The sequence below is a fragment of the Dromiciops gliroides genome, chromosome 1 (genome assembly GCF_019393635.1).
Source record: "Dromiciops gliroides isolate mDroGli1 chromosome 1, mDroGli1.pri, whole genome shotgun sequence".
Lineage (NCBI taxonomy): Eukaryota > Metazoa > Chordata > Mammalia > Microbiotheria > Microbiotheriidae > Dromiciops > Dromiciops gliroides.
Genome location: NC_057861.1, coordinates 439,384,556 through 439,401,280, shown reverse-complemented (window position 1 = coordinate 439,401,280; position 16,725 = coordinate 439,384,556). Strand labels below are relative to the sequence as shown.

General features: G+C 42.5%; 1 protein-coding gene across 1 annotated transcript in view; it reads left to right on the top strand.

The window, feature by feature from the left end:
- The first annotated feature begins 332 nt into the window (after positions 1-332).
- The window catches only part of ANKRD34B (ankyrin repeat domain 34B), a 44,615-nt gene continuing 28,222 nt past the window's right edge, over positions 333-16,725 (top strand). Inside the window, 3 exon segments of the mRNA XM_043979770.1 lie at positions 333-470; positions 3,863-3,944; positions 13,807-13,970. The gene's annotated coding sequence lies outside the window, so the exon portion shown is untranslated.

Genomic DNA, 16,725 nt, shown 5'->3' with positions numbered 1-16,725 from the left:
GTGGGAAAGCTCTCTCTCTCTCTCTCTCTCTCTCTCTCTCTCTCTCTCTCTCTCTCTCTCTCTCTCTCTCTCTCTTTTCTGCCCTAGCGGCTCGGGAGAGCGCTCCTGTTGGGGTCCCTCTGCCTCGCCCCCCCTTGACACGCACCACCCCCCTTTCCCTGGCTCTGCGGCGGCGCGCCGGCATCGGGTGCCTAATTTCGCCTGGATTTTGACGGCGCCGCGGCGGGTTGCAGTTGAACGTGCCCGGTGGGGGGTAAGGCGGCGGGGTCCCCAGTGTCGCGCGGGCCGACCCAAATCCCGGACTCTTAAAGGGCGGTCGTGGGGGAGAGAGGGGCAGGGAAGGCAAGTAGGGGGACCTCGAGCAGCGCGTGCTTGCATCTCCTGTTGTTTTTCAGCCGCTACGGGAGGAACAGGGGAACTACGGACGAGTCGGCATTTTGGAGCTAATTGACTCCGAACATTCTCCGCCGGTAAGCGCAGAGCCGAGGTGGGCGCTAGGGTCAGGGGAGGATCGGCTGTGGTGTCCCTGGAGACCTGAGGAGTCCTTGGCAGGCACTGGACTTGCAGATTTGGTCAGTGGAGTACTGAGCAGCCCCGGGAGGTCACCCCGACCCCTTCCGCCTGTCTTGCTCTCACCTCCTCCATTAGTATTCTCGAGGCTGGGCTGGGCTGGGAGGCAGACCATTTAGCCAGAGAAGCCGGACTGACACATTGATTTGCATTCGGGAGAAGGGGAGTGAGGGAGAGACTGTGTCTGAAGGGCTTAAGGGCTAAGAACGCCCTGCTTCCTTGGTTTCTGCCTGTGGGTACGAGAGGGGTCCTAAGGATGCTGTCTCACCTCTGAGAGAAGCCCCGCCTCGGCCAAGCCAGTGAGAAAACCTCCGGGCCCTTCTAGCACCTGGGAGGGATGGCGAGGGGGAGGGGCGCGAAGAGGTGAGGCGTGGAGCTGAACCTCTAGTCCAGTGTTTCTCCCATCTGGGTGTCATCACTCCTAGAAAAAGAAGTCCCGGAGAAACCAGGGACAGACTGAGGGGGTGGGGGGACGAGTGTATGCTGAAGGTCTCAAGGCAGAGCTGTGGTCCTGCGGTGACTGTCTCCAAACCGCGGGTTCTAAGGGGGCCTCTGGGCTTGGCAAAACCTCATTTCCTAGATAGAGATCGCTTCTGTTCTTAGAGCTGCTTTCTGTCTCCTGTTCTGTTCATCTACAAAACGGGTTGTGCTCCTTCTCCTCACTCCTTCCCTAGAGCAGAGCTAGCACCCCCACCCCCAGTCACCTTCCTCTCCTGACCTTTCCTGGAAGCCAGTCTCCCCTCGGGGACAGGAAAAACGTTCCCCTGCTCCCTGGCTTGAAATCCTGCCTCTCCTTTTGTCCCAAAAGCCACGAAGTGGTGTGGCCGTTGGCATGGGAGGGGAGGTGGAAATTGGGGGGGGGGAGAGATAGTTTTTCCTAAACACAGCTTGAGAGAAGTGCAGAGGCGGACGGAGAGGAAGTCTAACCTGGGAGAGAACTCTGAAGATCCAGCTTGCTTTCAAGGATCTGACAGCAGAGAAGCTGGGAGGGGAAGAGGGGAAAGGGTTTAATTTTGCAAAGAGCAGAAGCGCTTCCCTTCCCCTCAAAGATGAATAGTTAAGGGGCAGCTAGGTGGCACAGTGGATAAAGCACCGGCCCCGGATTCAGGAGCACCTGAGTTCAACTCCGGCCTCAGACACACTTACTAGCTGTGTGACCCTGGGCAAGTCACTTAACCCTCATTGCATCACACACACACAAAAAAAAGATGAATAGTTATACCTTCTAATGGGTTAGTTTCTCACAGGAGCTGCAGCAAGTGACAGGTATAGATAAAGCGTTTATTAAGTGCTCCCCCTGTGCCAGGCACTGTGCTAAGTGTTAGGGATACAAATGCAAGCTTTTAAAAAAAAGGCATCCCTACCTTCATGGAGCTTACATTCTAATAGTGGAAGACAGCATATGACATGGAGACGCAAAGGGAAGGAGGATATCAGAGAGTGGGGTGTGTGGAGAAGACTAGTAAGAAGGAGATGAAGGAGAGTGTGGAGCCAGGACGTTTGAAGATTTCTCAGTGTTAAGGAAGAAGACTTGGGAGGTAACTTTGTAATCCTTTTTGTAGGAAATTCTTTGCTGATCTTCCCTTCTTTGGCTGAAGGAAGATATATTTATATATTTGCAAATTATGAAGTTTTCTGTCTTATTCCACATTCATCAGAACTTTTCCAAGTGTCTCCTATCCAGCCTTTGCCCCTTTGAGTCAGGATCAGAAAGGCTATACTCCTTAGCATCAGTTGCCTCATAGGATCAAAGGAGGTCCTGGAGCCTTTACCCCAAAGCCTACTTATTGACCTTGGGCTCTGTGCTGTTCCTGCATAGATCTCCCCTCTCCCATGAAACCTTTGCTGGTCTCCTTAGTCAGAGATTCTGGGGTTTTGTTCCCCCCCCCCTCGCTTCTCTAATGGTTTTGTTGTTGTAGGAATGCTGCTATGCACTTAGCATGCTTTATTTTTCATTATAGTTATGTGTGCCCTTATCTATTAGTACTGCCCTACTAGACTGTAAACTACATGAAAGAAGAGGGACTTATCATTTAATTTTTCTACCTCCCCCAACACTCTAATAAATGTTGGCTGAATCTCAATTTTGACCCCACAATCACCATGGGTGCCATTGACCTGCTGCCTTATTGACTATCAGTTGTGCTGCTGGTAGGTAGTAAGTTACAGAAACCCGTGAAAAGATTTATGGTGCTGGGAGCCCTGATCGGGGTGTACTGATAAAAGAGCATGCTGGGGAGCATCATTGGGACCAGGATGAAGAAAGTGGAGTTGGGCCCTGGGGCAAATATTCTGGGAAAGCATTCAGGTCAGATCTGACCTGGTCAAAGCCATCCCAGCTTATAGGGATCCAAATAGGGAAGGTTCTAAAATATTAGGAGTCAATGGAGACATTAATGGCTTGTTCACCAGACTATATATTTAGAGCTACAAGGGGTTTTAGAAGCTGCCTGGTCCAGCCTCACCCCCCACCCACCTTCATTTTAGAGATAAAGAAACTGAGGTCTAGAGAGGTCACATCAGTGGAAGAGTCAGGAGTCAAACATAGGTCTTCTGACTGTAAATCTAGGGCTCTTTCCAGTGCACTGTGGCTCAGGAGTGTTGCTTCAAGCAAACACTTATCACACTGAGGGGAAAACAGGGGTAGGACAAGATTGGACAAGGTCAGAGCAAGAAACAGAGAAATGAATTTGGAGCCTGAAGCCCATTTTCAGCTTCAGTTTTTAACACCCATAAGATTTGCTGCTCCATGGAGCACCAGCGTCATTTGGAGGTAGTATATAATAAGCATTTTACTTCCCAAATAAAAATAAACTGGGGAAGAATGGGAAGCCATTAGAAAACAATGAAGGGGTTGGACCAAATGACCTCTAAAGTCCCTTTCAGCTCTAAATCTATGATCTTGTTGTACAGTATATCAGACCTTTAGCAAGATATTAAGGACCTATGTGGCACTTTGCTAGGGTCTATAAAAACCAAGCTAGTCAGGTGAGTCCTTAATCCAAGTTACACAACCCTCATAGAGATGCATGCAGAAAAGACAGAGGGATAGCAGAGCCAGCACAGGGCAAACACATGATTGAAGAGCACATGATGTAGCAGTCCTGTATAGGCCCTCACTGGAGACATGGGAGATTGTCAGCAGCAACATTCAGGTCTACTTGTCTTTTCTTCTGATTTCTTAACAAGAAATATAAAAATGAGGCTCCAAGCAGAAAGTAATGGGTAAGGAAATAATAAATGCAAGCTTATGGGCCCTATAACACTAAACAGTCTTGATTTTCCTCTACAGGAGCTGACAATTGGTCAGCAGAGGAAATTCACCAAAAGAAAAAACCATGAGGAAAGCATGGGAATTTGAATAATCCTTTCAGGTAACTTTTAATTTCTATTTCAAATGGATGTTTGAAGGGGTGAATATATTTACAATTTAATTTGCTTCCTTAATGTATAGTTGTTGTTGGTTTTTAAAGAACGTTTATCTCAGCAACCAGCTATTTACCTTCCCTCCTCCCCCTATCTTTCTGTAGGGTAATAGAATAGCTGTCCATGGTTCTAACCAAATCACCTATGTGTCACTTGTCTTGTCTAGGATATTCACCTGAATTTTATATTAACCCTCCATTTCCAGACTTCCTCCCCTTCTCTTTGATATCCAAGTTTGGTTTATCTTTTAACCCATTCCATCCATCTTGCTCTCATACTTGCCACCCTGATTTTTTCCCAACTATTTCTTCCTTTCAAAGGTCTGATGTTCTCTCAAACTTGTTCCCTTTCACATAAACTGACCTCTTCCCAACTCAGCACTGAGTACCTTACTTACAATATTCTCTAGCTTTCCCTACCTTCTTTCTGCCTGACCTACTCAGCCTCCTTAGAACTGGCAACTTGAGTTCTGGAAGGAAATCAATAGAAAAAGAGGAATCATGCTGCTTCAAGAGGCAATAAATGCCCCCTCACTGGGGGCCTTCAGTTGGTGTCTGGATGACCACTGATCAGGGAATTCCCACTCAGGCTGAATGAGGTGCCCTCTAACTCCTGCTGTTAATGGAGGGAGGAGGATGGAAGCAAGCATTTAAGTACTTTCTATGTGCCAGGTGCTGTGCTAAGCACTTTAGAAATATTATCTTATTTGATCCTCACAACAACCCTGTGAAGTGAGTACTATTATTAGCCCCATTTTACAGATAGAGAAAGTGAGGCAGACAGAGGCTAAGTAACTTTCCCAAAGTCACACAGCTAGTAAGCATCCAAGGTTGGATTTTAATCAAGGCTTCCTGATTCCAGGCCCAGGGTTTTACCCACTTCCCTACCTAGCTCCCTTAAGAGCACGACAGTCCTTTCAGTCACTCATGTTCATAACCTCATATTCATGCTTGATGTTTTCCTCTTCCTCAAAGCCCATTTTCAATCAGTTGTTAAGTCTGGTCGATTCTATCCCCATATCATCTCCCAAATCTCCTCTCCTACCCACATTCCCATCACATAGCCACCATCCTTGTTCAGGCCTTATAACTTCTCACCTGGACTACTGTAAAGAACCTTACTGATCTCACTGTTGCCCCTCTGTTCCCTCTACAAATCCATCCTCCACTCAGCAGTCAACATAACCCCCCCAAAGCACAAATACCATCCTGCAACCTCCCTACTCAAAAGCCCTCCCCATTTCCTTCAGGATAAAACACAAACTCTTTAGCTTGACCCCCCACAATCCAACTCCTTTCCAAACTTCATTACATACTACTTCCCTCCATCAACTCAACATTCCAACCATCCTTAACTACTTGTCATTCCTCAGAGTTAGTTCTCCATCTTTTGACTTCATACAAGCCATTTCCTTATACCTGGACTATTCTCCTCATTCTTGTGTCTCAGAAGTCTTGTCTCGTTTCAAGGCTCATCTCAAGGGTCACTTGTTCTGTGAAGGTTTTTTTTCTGTGAAGATTTCCCTGGGGGCAGCTAGGTGGTGCAGTGGATAGAGCACCAGCCCTGGAGTCAGGAGGACCTGAGTTCAAATCTGACCTCAGACACTTAACACTTACTAGCTGTGTGACCCTGGGCAAGTCACTTAACCCTAATTGCCTCACTAAAAAAAAAAATTTCCCTGATCTCTTTACTTCTTGTTTTAAATCTCAATCTCAATCTCAATCTCAATCTCAATCTCAATCTCAATCTCTCTCTCCCTCCTTCCCCCTTATTTTCTTTGTACTCTAGTTTTTTGTAAATATCATGTCCAAGAGAATGTAAACCCCTTGAGGCCAGAGGTCCTTTCATGTTTGTCTTTGTAGATCCAGATTAGTTCCTGGTACATAATGTGCTTAAAAACATTTGCTTATTGAATTGAGATTCTGGGGTTCAATGAAAGAATGACTATAATCAGAGGAAGACTAGATCTCAGGGAAATTTTTCTTTCTACTTTCAGGTCTGAGTATTTATTTATCTGCCAAGTAAATAAGGGCAAGTTATTTAAATTGCATTCTTAAAGGTTTTCCCAGCTGGGTGCCAATTTGGCAACTGCCCCCGCTTGGGATGTTGGACTATGACCAACTGGATAGCAATCAGTCACAAAGACATTCTCTGACATTCTTGTTCCTCTTGTTGTAAGAACCAGATTTTTCTCCTTGTCTCATTCTCTGAATTACTAACCTGAAAGAATGCTTTTTAAAGATATAACTGAATTCTCAGTTTTTAAAATAAAAGGTAGTTTATCTGGATATCTCATAATTACTATCTCATGATGATCAAGAAGGTATAGTATTTTTAAATCATAAGAAAAACGGTAGCTAAGGGATATACTTTTTTCTTACATATGTGGCAGTCACTTAACATGAGAAATATTAATATCGTGCATTATTTGTATATGAATTTTCAAATACCAACAGATTAAATACCATAATTCCACATAGGTTAATTTTATAAGGTAAAAATTTCAAGAGAAGCAGGTTTGGGGTACAAGTAATGGATGTGGAAGGTAGCTGAAATGTTTAATGCTTAGACCTGATAGTGTAGGGCCACAGAGTAGAGTGGAAAGAACCCTTGCTTGAGAGTCAGAAGGTCCAGATTAAACTCTTGCCTCTTATGCTTACCACCTGTGTAACCTTGAGAAAATCCCTTCACATCTCTGGGCCTGAGTTTTTTCATCTGTAAAATGAGGGGGTTAGCCTAGATGGCCTGTGAAGTCCCTTCCAGCTATAGATATGTAGTTCCAAGTCGCTCAATAAGCACTTATTAGACTCCTACTATATGCCAGTTGTTGTTGCTCAGTCATTTTTAAATCATGTCCCACTCTTTGTGACCTCATTGTTCTTGTCAAAGATACTGGGGTGGTTTGCCACTTCCTTCTCCAGCTTATTTTACAGATGAAGAAGCTGAGGCAAACAGGGTTAAATGACTTTCTCAGGGTCACACAGCTAGTAAGTATCTAAAGTTAGCTTTGAACTCAGTCTTCCTAACTCCAGGCCTGGTACTTTATGCACTATGGCACCACCTAGCTGTCCTACAATAAACCAGGCACTGTGCTAAATGCTAAGGGTACACAGAAAAGCAAAAGACAATCCCTGCTCTCAAGGAGCTCACAGTCTAATGGGGGAGAGAGAGATAGCAGAAATATATAATCTTAGACTTTGGGGGGGAAAGGACCTGTAAGATCCTCTAGTTCAGCCCTCATATTTTACTATAAAATTTAAAATTAGTTTTATTGATATCTTCCATTTTTATATTAGTCATTTCAAAATATGTCCCCCATTCCCTACTTAATCAGTACTACACCCTTTCCTCTCCACCACCCTCTCCATAAGGGGAACGTGATGGGCATTTATTGAGCACCTACTATGTGTTCAGCATTGTGCTAAGCACTTGAGGAATATTACCTCACTTGAACTTCACAGCTCTGGGAGGTAGGTGCTTATTATCCCCATTTTATAGTCGAGAAAACTGAGGCAGAGACTTCCGCAGGTCTTTCAACTGATATCTGAACCTAGGACTCATCATGTCATCATGTGGGTACTCCTTGCTCTGATCTATATCACAGTCATAACATGCTATGCCTGGTGGCAGTCCTTCTCATGGTGAGACTCCACGCTGGTCTTTAGACACTTGTGCCATCCATCAGCTCGCCTGTCTTGAAAGCCCTTCCAGCTTGTGCTAAACCAGCAGAGTTTTGAAAGTCCAGCATCACCTCCAGGGCAAGATTACCTATAGGAACAGAACTGTAGGGGGTCTAATGAGTGCATTGGCTGCTAAATAGACTTTGAAGGGCAGGCCTGGGAACCTACCACCAAGTCTAAAATCAGTGTGTGTGTGTGTGTGTGTGTGTGTGTGTGTGTGTGTGTGTGTGAGAGAGAGAGAGAATTTCAGACCACAGACTAAGAAATGAACTTTTGGAAACCAAGCCTGATTCTGCAATTAGTTTGCCTCAAAGCTAGCTATGATACTAGTTGTACATGACACTACAAAATTTTGAGCCAAGTTCCACTTTTTTCTTTTCTTCTTTCTTATGTAAGGCAACCAGGGTTAAGTGACTTACCCTGGAGTCATGCAGGGTCCTCTTGACTTCAGGGGTGGTGCTATATCCACTATGCCACCTAGATGTCCCAAGTCCTACTTTTTTTCCATACTTATGGCACAAGAACATTTACTACCTTATAAAGGTTCCAAGCATATTGGTAGGCAAAATATTTGGTATCACCCCTTTTTTTTTGCAGGGCAATGAGGGTTAAGTGACTTGCCCAGGATCACACAGCTAGTAATTGTTAAGTGCCTGATACTGGATTTGAACGCAGGTCCTCCTGAATCCAGGGCCAGTGCTTTATCTACTGAGCCACCTAGCTGCCCCTGGTATCACCCTTCTTAGTATGGCATTCTATCAGAATAGTGTGTGAGCCCAGAGTCCTAGAAAATTGACTACAAGAAAGTTATAAAATATAAAGATATAGATACAGATCTTTTTTTTCTGTTAAAAGCATCATTTTGCTTTTAATAGATACAAACATCTAGGTCTGGAGCTCTTCATCTTTTTATATCATTAACCCATTTGGTTTTCTGGTTAAACCTACAGTCCCTTTCTCAGGATTCATTTTTCAAATGCATAAAATAAAATACATAGAATATGTATTTATTCTCTAATGTTATAAGATAAAACACAAATTCTTTAGCTTGGCCTTCCACAATCCAGCTCCTTCCCAAGCCTCATTTTATGCTACTCCCATTCAAAGACAAACTGTTTTGAATAGAGTTTGGTTTTTTTGAAGTTTTTTTTGGGGGGGGGGTGAGGCAATTGGGGTTAAGTAACTTGCCCAAGGTCACACAGCTAGTAAGTGTTAAGTGTCTGAGGCAGGCTTTGAACTCAGGTCGTCCTGATTTTAGGGCTGGTACTCTATCCACTGTGCACCTAGCTGCCCTGAATATAGTTTTTGAAGTAGCAGCCAATGTGGATGAATGCCTAGCCTTTAGTAAGGAAGACCTGGGTTCAAATATGGCCCCAAATACTTGGTTAGTTGTGCAATCCTAGGCAAGTTACTTAACCCTGTTTGCCTCAGTTTCTTTATCTGTAAGATGAGCTGAAGAAGAAAATGGCAAGCTCTGATACCCTTGACAAGAAGACTCCAAATGGGATCATGAAGAGTCAGACATGACTGAAAAACAACAACAACAAAGTCATCAAATATATTTTTTTTAAAAGTTCACTGAACCCAGGTTAAGAACTCTTTACCTAAACAAAATGTTGCCACTTTTCAACATAACATATATTATTAATATATTATATTATATAATATATAACATATTTTACGTTATTAGTATATTTTTTGTTTTCCTTTTTTGTGAGGCAATTGGGGTTAAGTGACTTGCCCAGGGTCACACAGCTAGTAAGTGTTAAGTGTCTGAGGCTGGATTTGAACTCAGGTCCTCCTAAATCCAGGGCCAGTGCTCTATCCACTGCACCACCTAGCTGCCCCTTATTTTTTCCATTCTTTCAGGCAAACGATTGATTTATTAATCAATCAATCAACATTTATTAAGTGCTTACTACATGCCAGGCACTATGCTAAGTGCTGGGGGATACAAAAGAGGCAAAAACCAGTCCCTGTCCTCAAGGAGCTTACAATCTAATTGGGGAGACCACACACAAACAAATATATGCAAAGCAAGCTATGTACAGGATAAATGGGAAATAATTAAGAAGGAAAGCACTGGGATTGAGAGTTTGAGGAAGGCTTCATGTAGGAGGTGGAGTTTTAATTAATACTTGGATGAAGCCAAGGAGGTCAGGAGGGTAGAAGTGGATAGAGCACCGGCCCTAGAGTCAGGAGGACCTGAGTTCAAATCTGACCTCCGACACTTTACACTTACTAGCTGTGTGACCCTGGCAAGTCACTTAACCCTCATTGCCTGGGGGGGGGGGAAGAGGTTAAGAAGAGAGTGAGAGGAGAGAGAATGGAGGTACCTATTGTAGATTATCTTTTTGAGGAGTATAGCTACAAAAGGCAGAAAGGACATAGGAGGATAGTTAGCAGGGGATAGAAGGATCAAGTGAGGCTTTTTTTCAGGATAGGGAAGATGGGGCATGTTTGTAGTAGTAGGAAATGAACCAATAGACAGGGAAAGATTGGAAATAAGTGAAAGAGTAGGAATGACAAAGGGGACAATCTGCTGGAGGAGTTGGGATGGAATCATCACTTGAACAGATGAAGGGGTTAGTCTTGGTAAGGCATAAGTCTACTTCATCATGTGAAACGGGTAAGGGAAGAGATAGTGGCAGAAGGCACTTGAGTGATGGAAGATAAGGAAGAAGGGAAAAGAAGGAGTTCATGACAAATATCCTCAATTTTTTCTCTAAAATATGAAACAAAGCTCTTATCTGAGAGGGTAGGGGGACGAGGCACAATGGGAAGTTTGAGGAAGGATGAAAAGATTTGGGAGAGCCTCAATGGAAAGTGGGATAGTGAATTGATAAGAGAGGTATAGTAAGATTGCTTAGCAGCAGTGAGGGAGACTAGTTGAGAATATGTGATATAAATTTATAGTGGACCCTGTCATAATGGTTACGTGATTTTCTCCAGCTTTTACAAAGTTCAATTAATTTCAATATTTATTAAGTACCTACCATGCACCGGGCACTGTGCTAAGTGCTGTGGATACAAATAAGTAAAAAATCAGTTCTCACTCTCAAGGAACTTACAATCTAATGTAGGAAGATAATGCAAGAAAAGGAAGCTGGAAAGGGAAGCAGGGCACCTCCAGGGGATATCAGTGCCAGGGCATCGTGTTGCCTGGAGTACAAACTAAGCCGAGCCACAGATGGAAAATGAATAGTTCGAAATTCTAGATCCCATGCCTCTATAAAGGAAAGCTTTTTTGGTGGGGAGGTGGGGGGGAGGGTTAGTGCTCCACTATCCAGTTCTCCAATCAGAAGGGACAGGAGCCTGAGGAAGATGGGAAGGTGTTTGATTATCCAAACCTCAGTCAACAGTATGATGATAAGATTTCAGGTGATCAGTTTTATCCCAAGTAGGGGCATCATGTTCAAACCAAGCAGAGATGCAAATGGAAAGTGTTTATAAAGGATTATTTAATATGCAAGTAACACTATAGAGTCCTGCAATAATTCCCTCTCTCTTGATTTTAGGATAAGATCCTTCTTAAAAAAATATATAGCAGTTATAAATCCCACTTTAATTCTGCAAAGTAAGCAATAAGTTTCAAGGTATATACAAATAGTAATTGTGCTTTGTCATCCTAAAAAAAACTTTCAGGGAGCATCACACTTTTGCTCCCTGAAAATGGTACTATAGTTTAAAAATATAATATTTTGTTATATAGTATGTATAATATTATATGTATATCTATATGTGTGTGTGTATACACACACACACACACACACACACACACACATATAGGGGAGGGCAGGCAGCTAGGTGTTGATGGGGATAGAGTGCTTGGCCTGGAGTCAGGAAGGTTTCTCTTCCTGAGTTCAAATCTGGCCTTAGACACTTACAAGCTATGTGACCCTGGGCAACTCACTTCACCTCGTTTGCATCAGTTTGTTTCCTCATCTGTAAAATGAGCTAGAGAAAGAAATGGCAAACCACTCCAGTATCTCTGCCAAGAAAACCCCAAAATGGGGTCACAAAAAAGTTGGGCAAGACAGAAATGATTAAACAACAACAAATGTTTTATATGTGTGTGGTGGTTTTTGTTTATGTGTATGTGTGTATGTATTTATATATATAAACAAAATATATATAACAACAAAATATACATATCTTTTGTTGTTTTGTTGTTATATACATGTATTATGTGTATATCTGTACCCATACATGCATACAGTATGTATATTCCCCTCATATTTTCTCATATATTGCAATTTTGTGGCAAGAAGGACAAAGCAATTCTCTCCAGAGTAATTTTCCTTTTGCTTTTTTTTCCTACTCAGGAATAACTACCATAATAAAATTGGAGTTTCTCACTTAATTTCAATTCAACAAATAGTTAAGTACCCAATATGTGTATGGACCACTGTGGTGATAAAAAGATGCTTTGGGTATAAAAAGATAATAAGACATAATCTCTGCCCTCAAGAAAATTACAATCTAATAGGAGAAACATGATGACCACAATATACTATATTACAAATAATACCATTCAGCCCTTTTTCATATCAATAGAGTGATTAATAACCTGAACCCATAGGTGAGGCATATCCCAGAGACAGTGACATAGGCCAGGAGGATGCTGGACCTGAAACATTAAGAGGTTCCAGCCAGCCAGACCCTGACATCATTCCACAAGTATGAGACCTTGTCTGCCCATAACAGTCCACTTAGTCTGTCTGTACTTAATCAGGTGACAAAAAAATGCATTAAATTAACAAAAATGAATTTTAAAAAGGGAAGAGTTAAGAGAATATCATTTGAATTTATAAAACCCAAAGTGCTCATTAACTGTCGCATCCTTAAAGTCCTGAATTAATGTTTTTCTTTGTTCTTAGGCCATGGGATCTAAGCCTAAGGTGTACAGATTTTTAAGATGGATAGATAGATAGATAGATAGATAGATAGATAGATAGATAGATAGATAGATAGATAGATGACTGTATTTCAATATAATTGGTTTCGTTTGTAATTCTACTTAATTGTTTTGCATGTATTTAAAAAGATCATTCTGAGAAGGGGTCCATAGGCTTCACAAGGCTGCCCAAAGGGGTTCACGGTACACTGAGTTTAAGAGTCTCTGTTGCTGACAAACTGATCAACTGTGTGTCAAGCTCTGATTCTGGGTGTTGGGGACAAAAAGACAAAAGTAAGCTATTTCCTGCCCTCACAGAGCTTATTATGTTGTATTAAGGGGAGACATGTTCCCATAGAAATAATATAGACTTTTTCACTTGAATTTCTTTGTGGTTAACAACTCAGGGCAGGTCCCCATCTGCCAAATTACAGGCAACTTGGTGTGGTATTGCAGTAAGGCAGCTGTTTTCACTTGTACTGTAACATATAGAGTTGGCACATTAAACTAAATTGTAAAGACTTGTTATAGGAGATATTCATAAGGTCTGGTATCACAAATGGTTTTGAAAAATGGCACTGTCAGACCAGCCCTAGATGCCCCTATACAATACCACAGGAAAGGATATTTCTGAATTGATTCTAGCAAGAACAAGTAAATTACAGGCTGCTTTTAGAGAAGTCTTTTAAAAGACTGAGTTACCTCTTTGAAAAGTAAATAAGCCTTAAACTGAAAAGCGGCATTTAAATGAGCAGATGGATGGAGCAGAACAAAAGACCCCATCAGGAGGAGAAAGAGGCTGAGGTGTAGAGCCTCAGTCCTGGAGGCTCTGGGAGATTATTTCAGGAGGAAAGTGCAGATTAAAACACATTTTACTTTAGGAGAAAAGAGGCAATGAGACCCCAGAGACCCAAAGCCTTGTTCATGAGTGCAGGTGTTAGACAACCTCAATCAAAGAAAGAAGAGACACAACTGTTCTCATGCATCTTTAATGTGTTGAGAATTTCCTTTTCAAATGGCTTTTCTTTAAGTGGGCAATTTAACAGGTGTTGGAAATCACACCTGGACAATAGAGCAAACTGTCTCAATGCTGGTTGCTTCTGTTGTCTGAGTTTCAGGAGAGCTCCTTGGACAGGTGGTCTTCTTCTATAGGATTGACTTTTATTTGTGCTCAGATTTTAATTCTCTCCTTTGAAAGATCCCAGATTGTACTGATCTGCATTCTCTCTCTAGGAACACAGATCACCTCTGACTTGTGGCCCAAAATATCCACCAGCCTCCAAGTATTGAACCTTCTGGCGTTGTACTAAGCTGCCACTCAGATTACATTCCCACCACAGACCAGAAAGTGGTCAGCAGGCCTGCACTGGTGCTATGTTCTGAGATCTACGGTAAAAGTAAGTCATGTGCTACTAAAAGAATGTGAGTGTGAACTGATAAGCTTAAATGGCAGCAAGTGAGCTGAAAGACATGCATAGGCAAAAAACAAAATACAACCTTATCAGATGGTAGGTGGACTTCTTTGGGGATGCTTCACCTAAAAAAAAATCTCTAAATATTTTGCTATTATCCCTTCAGCAAAGGAAAATAGACACTCCAAGAGAAAAAGAGATCCCATGTGAGATAAGGCAACAAAGACAAAGAAACAGGGAGAGGAATGGGGAGACAGAGAGAGACAGAGACAGAGAAACCGACAAAAGAGAGACAGAGAGAGAGAGAGACACAGAGACAGAAAGAAACACAGAGACAGAGACATAGAGAGAGACAGAGAGAGACAAAGAGACACACAGAAAGAGAAATAGAGAAAGATAGAGACAGAGCGAGAGAGCGAGAGCGAGAAGAGGGAAAAGAGGGTAGACAGAAACAGATGGACAGAACAGAGAGGGAGAGAGTGGAGGGGGCAGTGGGGCAGTGGATCAGTGGTTGTGTGTCTGACAGAGCTGGCCTCAAGCTGCTAAGACAAGTCCACATCCTCCCCTCTGGAGGAGGACAGCCAGCTGGTTCTGGATTCTGGCCATCCACGTAACCTCTGTGCTCTAAGGCAATCCTATGAAACTTTAACTTGCTGAAAGGATATTGACCAATGTAGGTGGAGGCAGTTGCTACATTTGGGACTTCCCTATACAATGAAAATCACAGGTTCAGGGCCCATCCCTCTCCCTTCAACTTAAAAGCAAATATTCTGATAGGCTAAAGTTGACCGGTTGGAGTTTCACAGCCCTACATTTCCGGGAGAAGTGCTGGCAGGAAAGGCACTGAACTGGAGTCCGAGCTTCAGATTCTTTATATTCCTTATATTAAAACAAAGGGGCAGGTGACCTCTCTAAGGCAGCTAAGGCAAGCTTTCAGCTCTAAATCCTATGCTCTTTGCTCTACACAGTTGAACTCTGAATCATAGGACCTAAGTGTGAATCTAGAGCCATTATTTACCATATTTTGTGACCCTGGGCAGATCAAATTTAACCTCTCTCATTTTCCTAATTCGAGGGAAGGAAGAGATTTGGGGAATAACATCTAAGGTCCTGGGGGCAGCTAGGTGGCACAGTGGATAAAGCATCCAGCCCTGGATTCAGGAGGACCTGAATTCAAATCTTGGCCTCAGACACTTGACATTACTAGCTGTGTGACCTGGACAAGTCACTTAACCCTCATTGCCCCACCAAAAAACACAACCAAACAAAAAAATCTAAGGTCCCTTCAGGATCTAAATCTGTGATTCTATCATCACTTTAGCTTTTATGACCATGATATCACACTGCTTTTTTTTTTAAATAATAGAAACTGATTTTTTTTTTTGCTGTCTCTTCCCCCATCCTGCCATTTGAACCTAAGTGCTAGACATTCATATAGTGGTTTAAAGCTTGGTTATAAAGTGTTGACATACATTATCTCATTTGACCCTCTGCATTGCCCACTGTACTCTGTCCTGGTTAGATCCCACTTAGAGTATTGTGTTAGTCTATTTGCAACATTTTTAAAGGATATGAACAGCTCACTCACCTGAATTCAAATCTGGCCTCAGATACTAGCTGCTCTGTGACTCAAGGCAGGTCACTTGTCATCTATCTGTAGAGTGCTTAGCACAGAGCTTCTAGGTGCTCAATAAAAGCTATTATAAATTTAAATTGTAAAAGAAGATAAGCAGGAGGTGATCAGGATGGCAAAGTGACTTAAACCATACTACACAAAACAGGTTAAAAACATATGGATGTTGGAACTAGAGATGAAAAAACATCATGGGCATGCTGTCTTTGTATACTGGAAAAGTTACATCAGAGAAGTTGGTCATGTTCCACTTGGCCCTGAAGGACAGAGCTAGGATCCATGGGTAGACATTACAAAACAGATTTTTAGCTGAACCTTGTGGAAAATTTCTCATCCAGAATTTGAATGAGCTGTCCCAAGATATAAAGAGTTCTCTATAACTGGAGGTATTATTCAAGAGGAGGTTGGATGTCCACTTGTCAGGGATGCTTCATGCAGGATCTGCGATGTGTGTGGAGATGGACTAGGGAAGGGAAAGGTAATAGTTTTCTATAGCACCCACTTTGTGCCAGACACTGAGCTAATCGCTTTAGGCATATTATCTCATTTAATCCGTTGAAACAATCCTATGGGGTCTGTGCTCTTATTATCATCCATTTTTATTGCTGAGGAAACTGAGGCAAACCTATAAATGATTTGTCCAGAGTCACACAGCCAGCAAGTATATGAGGCTGGATTTGAACTCAGGTCTTCCTGACTTCAAGTCCAGCAGTCCATCCATTGTGCCATCATCTGCCTTTAAACTAGATGAGTCCTGAAATTCTTCAACCATTTGGAATCCAATATCTTCAATAGAGGCAACTTTAGAGTGAGCACAACACAAGTGACGCAGAAAACTTTTGCAAATGATGTAACAGCTTTCCCATCAGGTGAAGGGACCATGAACAGCAACTTAGACTCAGACAGAGATAAGATCACCCTGCTTTATACAAATGAGGGGGAAAGGACCAAGAAAAATCTACACTAAAGTCTTATAGATTTTTGAACCCCAATTTAATTCCTTCCCACCACTCCATTGTGCTTCCCACATGTAAATGTAGGATTAGAACATTAGTGAAATTAGTGACTAGAAAGCAGAGGCTGTGCTGGTAAATATTTAAACAACTG